Below are 12242 nucleotides of genomic sequence, written 5' to 3' on the forward strand. Positions count from 1 at the left end.
AATTGTTGTAAAATTTCGGAATGTTAAGATGTCAAGGGATTGGATACAAAGAATTACAGCTATAAATTGAAATTTATAAAATAGAATTTTTTAAAGAGAATTAAATATAAAAATGGGATGAAGAATTGCTAAAAATTTTTAAAATATGGATGCAGGGAAGGGGAGGTTTGGGGAAGTCGTGTTATGTTTATTTGTTTTTTGTTTATGTTGTAAAATCAATAAAAATTATTTAAAAAAAAAAAAAAAAGAGAGAAACTGAAACGGAAGCTATCTGTGACTTGGACCAGGTATAAGCAACATCAACTGCGCAAAGGCTTGCATGCTAGTTGCATTAGGGAAAATATATGATAACGAAGGAATCTGGGCATATCATTTCTCTGTGGAAAGGTAGCAGAAGATCATTTTTTCTTCACCACCAATTCTACCATAGTGTGCTCCACAGCCAGGATGGTAAAGGATGATGGGATCTGTAGTCTAGCAACATTGGATGGGCACCAGGCTAGTAAAGGCAGGTGTAGACCTTTAGCTGTGCTCTATGCTATGTTCAAGGGACACGGGTGGCACTGTGTGTTAAACCACAGAGCCTAGGACTTGCCGATCAGAAGGTCAGCGGTTAGAATCCCCACAACGGGGTGAGCTCCTGTTGCTCGGTCCCTGCTCCTGCCAACCTAGCAATTCGAAAGCACGTCAGAGTGCAAGTAGATAAATAGGTACTACGCCGGCGGGAAGGTAAATGGTGTTTCCATGCGCTGCTCTGGTTCACCAGAAGGGGCTTAGTCATGCTGGCCACATGACCCGGAAGCTGTACACCGGCTCCCTTGGCCAATAAAGCGAGATGAGCGTCGCAACCCCAGAGTCGGTCACGACTGGACCTAATGGTCAGGGGTCCCTTTACATTTACCTTTATGCTATGTTCAGAGGGAATGAGGACAAATTTCCCCACCTTTAACACTCTTACTCCCTCCCCTCACTGGTTGCCTTAGCATTTTAGTGTGGTAGTCTTTGGGGGCACTTAGCAGAAACCGTGTTTTGTCCAATAAACATTCCTGTATGGGGGCATCTTGACTTCACCTGCTTTTGGCATGCCACAATCAGGTGCCGTCACACAGTGTGACAACTTAGAATTGCAATAAATGATCACTCAGTCAAGAAGATTGCATCCCTTCAACAAGTAAAAACCTACTGGACTGGCATGTGAACCATACCTACCTCAACGCTGGTGACAAGATAGCACCCCTCTCTTGCATATGAAGCACATTGTAGGTGGCGCTGTGGTCTAAACCACTGAGCCTCTTGGGTTGGTGGTTCGAATCCATGCAACAGAGTGAGCTCCCGTTGCTCTGTCCCAGTTCCTGCCCCCCTAGCAGTTTGAAAGCATGCCAGTGCAAGTAGATAAATAGGTACCGCTGTGGCGGGAAGGTAAATGGCATTTCTGTGTGCTCTGGTTTCCATCACAGTGTTCCGTTGTGCCAGAAGTGGTTTAGTCATGCTGGCCACATGACCTGGAAAGCTACCTGTGGACAAATGCCGGCTCCCTCAGCCTGAAAACATGATGAGCACCGCAACCCCATAGTCGCCTTTGACTGAACTTAACCATCCAGGGGTCCTTTACCTTTTTACCTTATGACAATTTAGGGGACTGAGAGGGCCATATGGCAACATGTAGGATGATAGGGGGCTCAGGAGGAACATCTGGGAACTGCTGTTGCTGCCCCACAGCATTTTTTGCCTGCGGCTGTTGCTCCCCTCTGTCTAACGGTAGGGCAAGCCATCCTGTACGATACCTGAGTGTTCCTATGAATCTTTGGGAATATAGGATCCAGAACAGGAAATTGAACTGGCTAACCTGCGTGCTGCCACTTCAAACTCACCAGCGCCATAATCTGCAGCGAGTAGCTGCAAAAGAGCTTCACTCGTTATGTTCCATATGCAAAGAAGATCAATGGCAGGGGTTTATGGTTGACAGAGACGGTATCATTCTCAGATCATATTCCAACGTCATTCTGCAAAGCGGCAGGGGGTCTTTTCTATATCGCAGCCTATGATCAGAAATGGTTTCATGTGTGTTTCTCTTTATGCATGTGTGTGCGCGTTGAATGTTTGTTCTTTGTTTAAATAGGCCACGATTTAATCAAGGCAGTATGCCCAATAACGCAACCCATTCTCAGCAGCAGGCAGCATCTTTGCTTTATCATCAGAAGTGATAAACCTAGGGAGAGTGTCAGAGGGGTTAGCCACTTGGTCTTGTCAAGTTTCTCCTCCAACACATTTGCTGTGGTGGTGTGGGAACCCCCCCCCTCTCTCTCTCTCACACACACACACACTGCACATGTGCAATATGAGAACCTGCTCAGAAGATGAGGAAGCTTCAGAAGATGAGGAATCTGGCACTTGCTAAGAACCGAAAAAGCATAAAGACACCCAGCAAGTTATTGGTGTGTTGGTTGGTGGTCTGTGCACACACACACACACACACACACACACACACACACACAATTTCAGAGGGGAGGATGCCAGCATATGGTTCCCATCTTGGAATTTCTCAAAGCTCTTTTTTCACGCTGACTCACAGATCATTGCAACGGCTCCGGGACCCCCTTGGTGGGAAAGTAACTAGTCAGTGACTTGGAATCACTTACTTGACAACGTGTGCCCTGTCACACAGAAGGGGAACAAATTATAGCTCTCGGCGATCATGAAGTCTTCAGATGTTATAGTTTTCTTATACAGAAGGAACTTCTGTGTAAGGAAAACACATAAAGAATGTTTATATCCTCCTCTATTTCATGTGTGTGTGTATGTGGACTGTGATTGCTTGTTGGCTGGACAGAATCCAGACCTTCAATGTACTGTTCCTATTTGCACACAAGTGCACATTTCAGTATCTCTCAATTTCTCACTTAGAACGATCATGGAGCATCTTAAAAAGTTTTTTGAAGACTCTGTATAGACACATGCAAACATATACTAAGCTGAAGTACATCCCTGCCCCCCCCCCAATTTGTTTACTTTTATACTGACATATCCTCATCAATTACATGTTAAGTTACCTTTGATTTGATGAATTTCACAAAGGGCTATCCAAAGGCTAGCCTTTTGCTTCTCAAAGGTAAACACTTGGACTGATTGGCTGGAAAGGCTGTAAGAATGAATTAGGCATTTTGCTGATCTCAAATGTGGCTCTATCTGCCTGGATTAGAAGTTACAGTATTTTCCAGCCCTTTTGGTCAATCACTATTTCCCCCCATCCTATTCGACTACTGTGAATGTCACAGCTACAGCATCCTCCCCTCCTTTCCCTTGCCTGCTTTTTTATGAATGGGATGCCCTGTTGGTCAATCTAATAAAGGTCTTTTCATTATATTTTCTCTCTATGTCAGATGGCATTTAGAGAGGTTAAAGGGGGGAGAGTTTCAAAAAACGCATGGCATTTTCCCATCGGCTACTGTTATGATAGCACAGATTAATGTGGCAAGTATGATGCATAACAGTTCATCAGCATTTACGGCGCACATAGGCAGAAACACATTAAATGATACATTTTCTGCAAGGGTGAGATTTGGGCTCTTGAGTCCCATTACATCATCCACAGCATCTCTGTTGTCAAGAATCCAAAGGGGTTCTTTGCAAACATCTTTTGACTTAAAAATAAATAAATAGCCAAAGCTAAACCCTAACTTGACTTTTATTTTCTAGGAATGTAAAAAATAAAATAAAAGACATGGGTCTAACCGAGGCTGGCACTGCCACTCTCTTCTATTTTTGTCAGTCTTTCACAGCTGTGGTTGCAATGTAGTAGCAATTATGGTAGCCCAAGCCAATAAACCATTCTGGGGAAAGGAAATCAGTTTCCTTCGTTTGTCTGACATGGCCCAGTTTGGGGCATTCCATCAGCTACTCCTCAGTCATAGAACCTCTTAAAAGATACAGGATGAATCATATTTCATTCTCAGACTCCTTTGAAAACAGGGGTTGGAACCAAAGCTTCTGAGTAATTAAAAAAGAAGAAGAAGAAGACAAGAATATCTTCCCATGGTGAGCCACTCTATGCCGTATCAAGCCACGACTTGGCCTGCACACCTCTGTGTCTGAAAACAAGGGAGACTCTTTTGAAGAGTCTCACTGTTTATTTGCCTGGATCCCTCTGTGCAGACAGACAGCCCTGAGAAGCTTCTGTACACATGCTACAGATGTTTTCCTGTCTGCCTTTTCTTTTGGCCGAATGTGTCTGACCTCTAACATGCCCACAGGGAAGGGAAACCAAAATAAAACACATATACAAAATGCGGGGATCAGCGGCTGGGCGGCAACACTGCTCTGAAGGCTCTGGACATGGTAGTAGATTACAAACTGAACGTGAGCCAAGTATAATAGTGGGTGCGACGACGTTACCCAGAAGGCAGTGCCATTTTTAAGCCCCATAAGAAAATGCAAGAATGAGCAAGCCATCTGAATGTTGTAGCCTTTGGGGAGACTTGTCTGGAGAAATCTGAGTCTAGAAGGGAACATGACATTGGAAGATAGAGGCTGAGCTATTTTTCACACAGTGTAACTTGGAGAGTAGTGCAGGTGTTTTAGAAGCAGGGATGGATTGAAGGGAAATTAGAAAAACAGCAGACACATTTGTGCACATTCTGCATTGAGTAGGGCAGGCAGAGATTTCCTTCCTGTCCTGAGTGTGTTGCAATCAGTTCTGTTTCTTTTCTGCTACAGTTCAGCTTCTGCTAAAAACCTACATTATCTGTCTCACTCTTGGCTGTGGTCGAAACGAATGCAATTAACTACATAAGTAATTTCAATACATTTCAATGGAAGGGAAATGTCAAAAACAATGCACACCTAAGAAATTTTGGACGATGATTGTTCAAGGTCTTTGCAGCTATTGTTGGATATGTGGTGCCTTTTGATCCACTTTTAAGTCTTTTGGGAAACATGGAAAAGGATATTCAATCAGAACACATAACGGCAGTAGGAAATTGGTTGAGAGCTGTAAGAGTTTTCCTGGCCACTAACTGGCCAGGAAACACCTCAAATACCCTTGGTGATGGAATGGATGCTGGAATATTGTGCAATAGTTAAACTAGTGGAGATAGTTGGATCAAGGGAAGATTGGAAAAGAAGCCGTTTGAAAGATCATAGTACTCCTTTTTTTGTTTATTTAAAGCAGCAGTATAATCTACATGTTTTTTATGATTTCATGCTGCTGAGATGAGCAACATAAGGAATTCATAATTTTGAATGCTGCAATATTAGGAAATATTTAGGAATTGGCTATGAATGATCTAACAAAAGCTGGATCTGGAGCGGGTATCATTTGGCCTCTCCTTCCAAAAGCAAAAATGATTGGGCACTATTTTCTAAAACAAGCCATCAAAGACTGTGTGGGGTACAATTGTGCATAATACACGCTTACACGTTTAGTAGACCCTGGTCTCCTTTTCAGAATTAACACCCATTTGCAGCATGCTGCAGCTCAGGCTTTCCCCTCCTGTTTCAGGAGTTTAAACTGGGTAGCTAGACCTGGATAGTTTCAATCTCACCTGCTGAGAATATCAGCTTTCTAGTGTTTGTTGGGGACAGAGAACTCTTACAGTGAGCTTAATTAAGCATGGACTGTTTGACTTAGCTGGGCTTGGACTGCAATAGGTTATTTTTCCTGGCAAGGAGCCAACCAAATAAAGTTTGTCTAGGATAAGTAGAACAGCCAGCCTCCATCCTGCTGCACCCATTCATGAGTGTCTGAGCCACTCCATGGAATGTTATAGTTTTTGAAGTGGGGAGATCCTTGATTCCTTTCTCCAATTTGCGTTGTCTCTAAATGGAAACTTTCTGTGGGATCTTAGCTTTCAAATCAGTGATAACCACCCCACCCTGAAGCTAACGCCAATACCAGTCAGTTACTGCACTGTCAGGAAAAGATTAATGTTGCGTCAGGGTGCGGAGGGCCTTGTCTTCCATTATTCAACATCTCCCAGTGCATTGCATTTTAAAATGTACACTTGGAATGCCTTAGGCATGTCACTGAAATGTAACGTATGGAGGCAGTGCTTTTTTTCTTAAAAAAAAAAAAATGTTTAGGGGTACTCTCATTTCCCTACTCATACTAAAATAATGCCCCTCAATGGGGCCAAACTTAGATTCACAAAATGTTTAGGGGTATGTGTACTCCCCCAGCCGAAAAAGCACTGTATGCAGGAGAAAGGTCATGTTGAGAAATACCTATAACATACTGTGGCATTTGCCTGTTCGTTTGAAAATGTCTGTACAGGTGGGGGAGAAAGGGTTAAAATGTAGACCAATAGGAAAACTGGAGGCGGAGCTTACCTTTTATAAAAGGGCTTACCCGAGGTTTGGGTGTGGGTAGTTGGTTGGTTTTAGTGGGTTGGTTGGTTGGGAAAGGCAGTTGGAAAAGGCAGTTGGCAGGCAGTTGGAAATAGAGAGACAGTTAGTGCAGTGGGTTCTTATGTGAGAGGAGGTAGAAGAGATAGACACAGGATAAAATAAGACTAAGATGGTAAAGAGTAACAACATTTTGGAATGCAGTTTGTTTGTGTCTGCAATAAACTACACTCTTCTTTGTTAACTTGAGAACCTGACTGAGACTAAGTGATTTACTGGGGAGGGCCTGGTTGGTGGCAGCGGATTAGTGGTGTATGGGTCACTAGTCTGTGAGACAACCAGGGGCTCCATACGAATGCCACACATGCCATCACACATGGTAGGGAGTCAGGGTTGACTGCAGCTCCCTGTCTATTGTTCATCTGAAGCCAAACCCGGGTTTGCATAGTGTAATGTGTGAAACAGCCCTCAACTGCTGCTTGGTCGAAGATCTTGCTGGAATCTTCAGCGAGGAAGCTTCATTTTCTAATTTCTGCAAAGGAATGTGCTTTGAATGCAGAACTATCAAAACAGGACAGCAAATAGGAGTCATGAACACAGGCCTACCATTGGTGATGGTTTTAAAATGGGATGAGACAGTTGTGGCAAGCTTTCTCTCATTCCCTGTTGAAAGTCAGCCTGAGTGAAAGTTATTGGGGCAGGCTCGCCCCCCCACAAGTGATTTTATGGGAGTTGGATGAAAGTAGACTCTGGGGGATAAATTATCTGCATTTTTCAGGAGCCACAAGGGCACATTTCTCTTCTGTTGCTTAGACCAAAAAGTAATATTTACTGCTGTTTAAGCCATGGTAGAGTTTTCCAGTACCCCAGCAGCATCTGACTTTATTGACAAACAGAAGATCATGGGAATGATACAAATTTTGCTCAAGGAACAGCCTACGGTTCAATGTCTGAGGAACAATGCCACATTAAGAAATGAAGGGAGATGCCAGTGAGCTGCCATGACTTGCAGCAGTGACAAAGGGTTTATTTATTTAAAAAGAGAGAGAAAAAACCTTACTCTCTGCTAACTCAATTGAAAGGTACCCCCCCACCAGAAAATTCAGTACCTCCACCCACAATTTCTTTAGACACTTCCTCCCCACCTTTGCAACCAGGATTTAGTTGAAATCTATACAGTATTTTCTACCTCAAAGTTTAAAAATGAACAAATCATCTATATTTATCAAACTTTCAAAAAAAATGTAAATGCTCACACAATTGGATGCTGGGTAGCTGGCAATTCATCAGATTCAAACTAGATTGCTTCTGTACATTTCTCATGATACGTTCAATCAGTTTCTCATCTATTTGTGACACAGGCTGAATACCCATGGTCACCTCCAGACATTTTGTCTACATTCAGAAAGAACAGTAGATGTATCCTGGCCCCGCCCACAACAGCCACACTGAATTCAGTATGTCAGAGATTGGGCAGCTGTGTGTGGGATGTTGAAGACAAGCTCAATAGCCATGGTTCTTGCCTCTCTCCTTGTGTAGGCTACACAGGTGGAGGCAACTGTGTGTCTATTCCTACGAAGGGTTTTGTACCATGCTCTTCAAGATGCCTTGGGGCAAAGATGCAAAAACCATTGATCAGAGGTGATTCTTGTTATTACTGCAGCTGTAAAATATGCCACTATGAGCAAACGAAATGTGGCAAATCCTGATTCACCTGACATACAGTGGTACCTCAGGTTACGGATGCTTCAGGTTACAGACACTTCAGGTTACAGACTCTGCTAACCCAGAAATAGTACCTCAGGTTAAGAACTTTGCTTCAGGATGAGAACAGAAATTGTGTGGCGGTGGCGCAGCAGTGGCACAGAGGTGGTTAGCTAAAGTGGTGCTTCAGGTTAAGAACATTTTCAGGTTAAGAACAGACCTCCGGAACAAATTAAGTTCTTAACCCAAGGTACCACTGTACTCAGAGAATAACACCAGTGTGAACTGGCCTTATTTTCTTCAAATTGCATGAGAACATCTATAATATTTAGCTAAGCAGCCTTGATTTGTTTGTTTAGATTAATCAAATGTTGTCTACATATGGTTATGAGGAAAGCTTAGAATGGAACTGAATAATTAAGAGTTTGAGAAAACAAGATGTCACAAAACAGGAACTCTCCTGAAATACAAGCCACTAAATTGTTTGACTTGAGACCACGTTGCTCCAATAACACTGGAATGAGTAAGAGTTGTGCTGGGTTTTCTAAGAACAAGCAGGTGGGTAGAACAAGTGCATAGAATGATAGTCAGTGTTTGCTTGGATAGCAGACAAATGTCCAGTGAATGCAGACACAATCAAAGCTGTTCTTTTGCCCAGTAAGAATGCTAATTATACTGCCTTCGAGTTTCATAGGGTAAAGTACACTCTGTTCATGGGAAAAACCCTCCACACTTTGAGATAGCCTCCCATTGAGTCAGAAATTGGCAGCAATGACACCAGCCCTTTTGTATCTGGTCTGACCCTAAAATGGTTTCAGCAAAAAGGGGTCATGGCTTTGGATCTGGAAGGAAGTAGGAGAAGGCAAATTATATGGAAAATTCTGTCTGTACCAGGGTTCTTTGGCACCCTCCACTGTGCCCAAAATCTTCACCTTTTCCCAGTTCAGTCAAAACAGATTAGAGGGTATCAGGGATACAAAGCAGTTTGCAAAAGTGGGGCAACAGCAAATTACCGGAGCAATGACTTTAAAACAAAGTTGTTTCAAAGCTTCTCATGGAGCATCATTCCTTGCCATGCCCAAATGATAGGTTTGTGTGGTCACCTTAAAAGATGACCCACAGCCTCCATTTATCATTTAAAGGTAAAGGTAAAGGGACTCCTGACCATTAGGTCCAGTCGCAGAACACTCTGGAGTTGCAGCGCTAATCTCGCTTTATTGGCCGAGGGAGCTGGCGTTTGTCCGCAGACAGCTTCCGGATCATGTGGCCAGCATGAGTAAGACGCTTCTGGCAAACCAGAGCAGCGCTCGGAAACGCCATTCACCTTCCCGCCGGAGCGGTACCTATTTACCTACTTGTACTTTGACTTGCTTTTGAACTGCTAGATTGGCAGGAGCTGGGACTGAACAACGAGAGCTCACCCCATCATGTGGATTCGAACCACCGACCTTCTGATCGGCAAGTCCTGGGCTATGTGGTTTAACCCACAGTGCCACCCACGTCCGGCTATATATTAGAATCTTGGAAATTATAGGTGTCATTCCCCCTGAAAGTCTGCAAAGCTTTATACTGCAGGCAAAACTTTAATGAAGGTTTGGGTGTGCTCCACCCAAACTGAAGCACTCCAAGGTTCTATTGATCTCATTGGGAGAGCTATATTACAATCCTATATATGCCTACTCAAAAGTAAGTTTCATTAAATTCAGGGGGCTTGCTCCCAGGAAAATTGGTATAAGACTGCAGCCTTTGGCCTCTGTTTAATTTCTGCCTTTGAATCTAGTGGGGCTTGGAAGCCTGCAATCCACAGAATGACTCACGAGTCTCTGATTTGACTTGAGACATCTTGTTAATGGTGCCATCTGACCCCTTCCCCTTCCATTGCTACAGGTGTCCCAGAAAGTTAATTTTCATTGCTTGGGGTTGATGTTCATGAGCTGCCTTATGACTCTGGGTGACTGTAACAGGGACAAGTACAGGTGAGCATTGCTACTCCTGTCCTAATTACCTTCTCTCTTCCTCTCCAAGTACTGGGTGCTTCCTCCTAGCCTTCTTCTCTTCTTCTGTAGTCTCCTCTTGGCTGTTCTACTGCTGCTTTGCCCATCAGTTGCTGCCTAATCCATCTCTTCTCTGTACTCTGCCCTCAACCTGTGACAGTTACTGCACTTTGAAGGCTCATCATTCAATTTGGGGTGCTAGACAACACTTGCATCTACCATCTGCACACACAGCCTGCTGTGATCTGGTTTTTTCTGACCCTCACCTGGCCATTGTGACCTCATGAGGATGCTGCCTCCCTGAAGGAGAGAGAGAGAGAGACTGGCCATTGTGACCTCATGTTGATAGTGGCCAATGAAGGAGAGAGACTGGTCATTGTGTCCTTGTGCTGATGTTGTCCACCTGAAGGAGAGGGATTGGCCATTGTGACCTCATGTTGATAGTGGTCAACTGAAGGAGAGAGACTGGTCATTGTGTCCTTGTGCTGATGTTGTCCACCTGAAGAAGAGGGATTGGCCATTGTGACCTCATGTTGATAGTGGCCAACTGAAGGAGAGAGACTTGTCCACTTGAAGGAGAGAGATTGGCCATTATGATCTCATTCTGGTGCTGATAACAATGATGAATAATAATACAGAGCATTATAGGGGCATTATTTGGGAATTATAGGGACAAAACTACCCAAACTGTATATAAATTTATTCATGTATGCGACTACAGCAGCAAGAATGTTTCTTTCCCAAAAATGGAAAGAAGAAGTCCCATCAAAAGAAGAATGGATACAAAAACTTATGGAATACGCAGAAATGGAAAAACTTATCAGGAAAGTAAGAAATCAAGATCACAAACTTTTTATAGAAGAATGGAAATGGTTTATTGAATATTTACAGATAAATTGTAATCAGATAAGAAAATTGGCAGGATTATTGTAATTGCCTGCAGTTTCCTAAGAGTATATATTTAAAGTAGATGAATCAATAAGCAAATTAAGTTAATCTGGATATGCAGAAGATATTAAAAATAAATTTAAGGAACTGCAGAAAGAGGGTGAAGGAATTCACGAATTGAAATGTTAAAATGATTGTAAAATTAGTGAAATGTATAAAATGGAATAATAATAATAATAATAATAATAATAATACAGGGCATTCTGTTGCATAACAAAATATATTTTGTCTTCCAGTGAAAGCAGGGAAAACAAGCTTCCTGAGGAATCCGTCAAACCTTCAGGTGCATTAGTCCTTTGTTGCTTTGTTTGCTTCTGCAGAAAACCAGGGACCTGCATCAGGCTGGACTCTGAATTGGTTCTGTGAGAAACAAACTGGTGACTGGGGTGGGAGGCGGGTTGCAAAAGCAAATGTTCTGACATGAATTGCTGCCCTAAAGGGGCCTGGCCACCAGGTTGTTTCACATAAAGCTCTAAACAGTTACCAGATGAGCAATAAAAGCAACTTCCCAGAACAGCAGATCAGCTGCAAGCTTGAGTCAGTGCATTTTTAGGATAAGGAGCCATGGAGTAGAAGCCTTCCCCACCCCCAAGTTGTCCTTACCTGGAACAGTTTGCTTCTGCTATTGTGTTTTGGTCAAATGAACAGGGGGGGAAATGCTAGCCCTTTAAGATGGCCTTAATGTGGCTTTGAAGAGGGCTGTGTACACCAGTTTTTCCCATATGCACATGTGATAAATTGTTCTAATGATCAGCAACTATATGGATACTTATAAGAAAGATGATGCCGCAATGAATTTGTTACTCTTTAAGGGACGCGGGTGGCGCTGTGGGTTAAACCACAGAGCCTAGGACTTGCCGATCAGAAGGTCACGGTTCAAATCCCCGCGGCGGGGTGAGCGCCCGTTGCTCAGTGCCTGCTCCTGCCAACCTAGCAGTTCGAAAGCACGTCAAAGTGTAAGTAGATAAATAGGTACCGCTCCAGCAGGAAGGTAAACGGCATTTCCACGTGCTGCTCTGGTTCGCCAGAAGTGGCTTAGTCATGCTGGCCACATGACCCGGAAGCTGTACGCCAGCTCCCTTGGCCAATAAAGCGAGATGAGCGCCGCAACCCCAGCGGCAGCCACGACTGGATCTAAAGGTCAGGGGTTCCTTTACTTTAAGGTACCTTTCCATGCATTGTTTGCATGTAGGACATGGTTGTCTAGAAAAAAATGCCAATGCAAAATCACTTGCCTGCATGTATGGGCTGTGAACC

At 43.4% G+C, this 12242-nt stretch overlaps 2 long non-coding RNA genes across 15 annotated transcripts in view; one reads left to right on the plus strand and one right to left on the minus strand.

Annotated features, from left to right (window-relative positions):
- Positions 1-10284, minus strand: part of LOC309339341 — a 34662-nt gene extending 24378 nt beyond the window's left edge. For 2 of the 14 annotated variants that reach the window (XR_014155207.1, XR_014155208.1), the window contains exons 1-2: positions 10049-10271; positions 2640-2739 (exon numbers count right to left, since the gene is read on the minus strand). This is a non-coding gene — a long non-coding RNA (uncharacterized lncRNA). Of the gene's footprint in view, positions 1-2639; positions 2740-4839; positions 4966-6343; positions 6359-6707; positions 6872-10048 lie in introns of those variants that run through there. The other 12 variants (XR_014155213.1, XR_014155214.1, XR_014155216.1 and 9 more) reach the window with 10 other exon arrangements.
- On the plus strand, positions 6402-11634 carry LOC309339408. Its single transcript, XR_014155313.1, has 4 exons — positions 6402-6514; positions 8403-8601; positions 9931-10019; positions 11222-11634. It is a non-coding gene; the product is annotated as an uncharacterized lncRNA (long non-coding RNA).
- The last annotated feature ends 608 nt before the right edge of the window (positions 11635-12242 follow it).

This window comes from Podarcis erhardii (assembly GCF_964252035.2).
Source record: "Podarcis erhardii genome assembly, chromosome: 3".
NCBI lineage: Eukaryota > Metazoa > Chordata > Lepidosauria > Squamata > Lacertidae > Podarcis > Podarcis erhardii.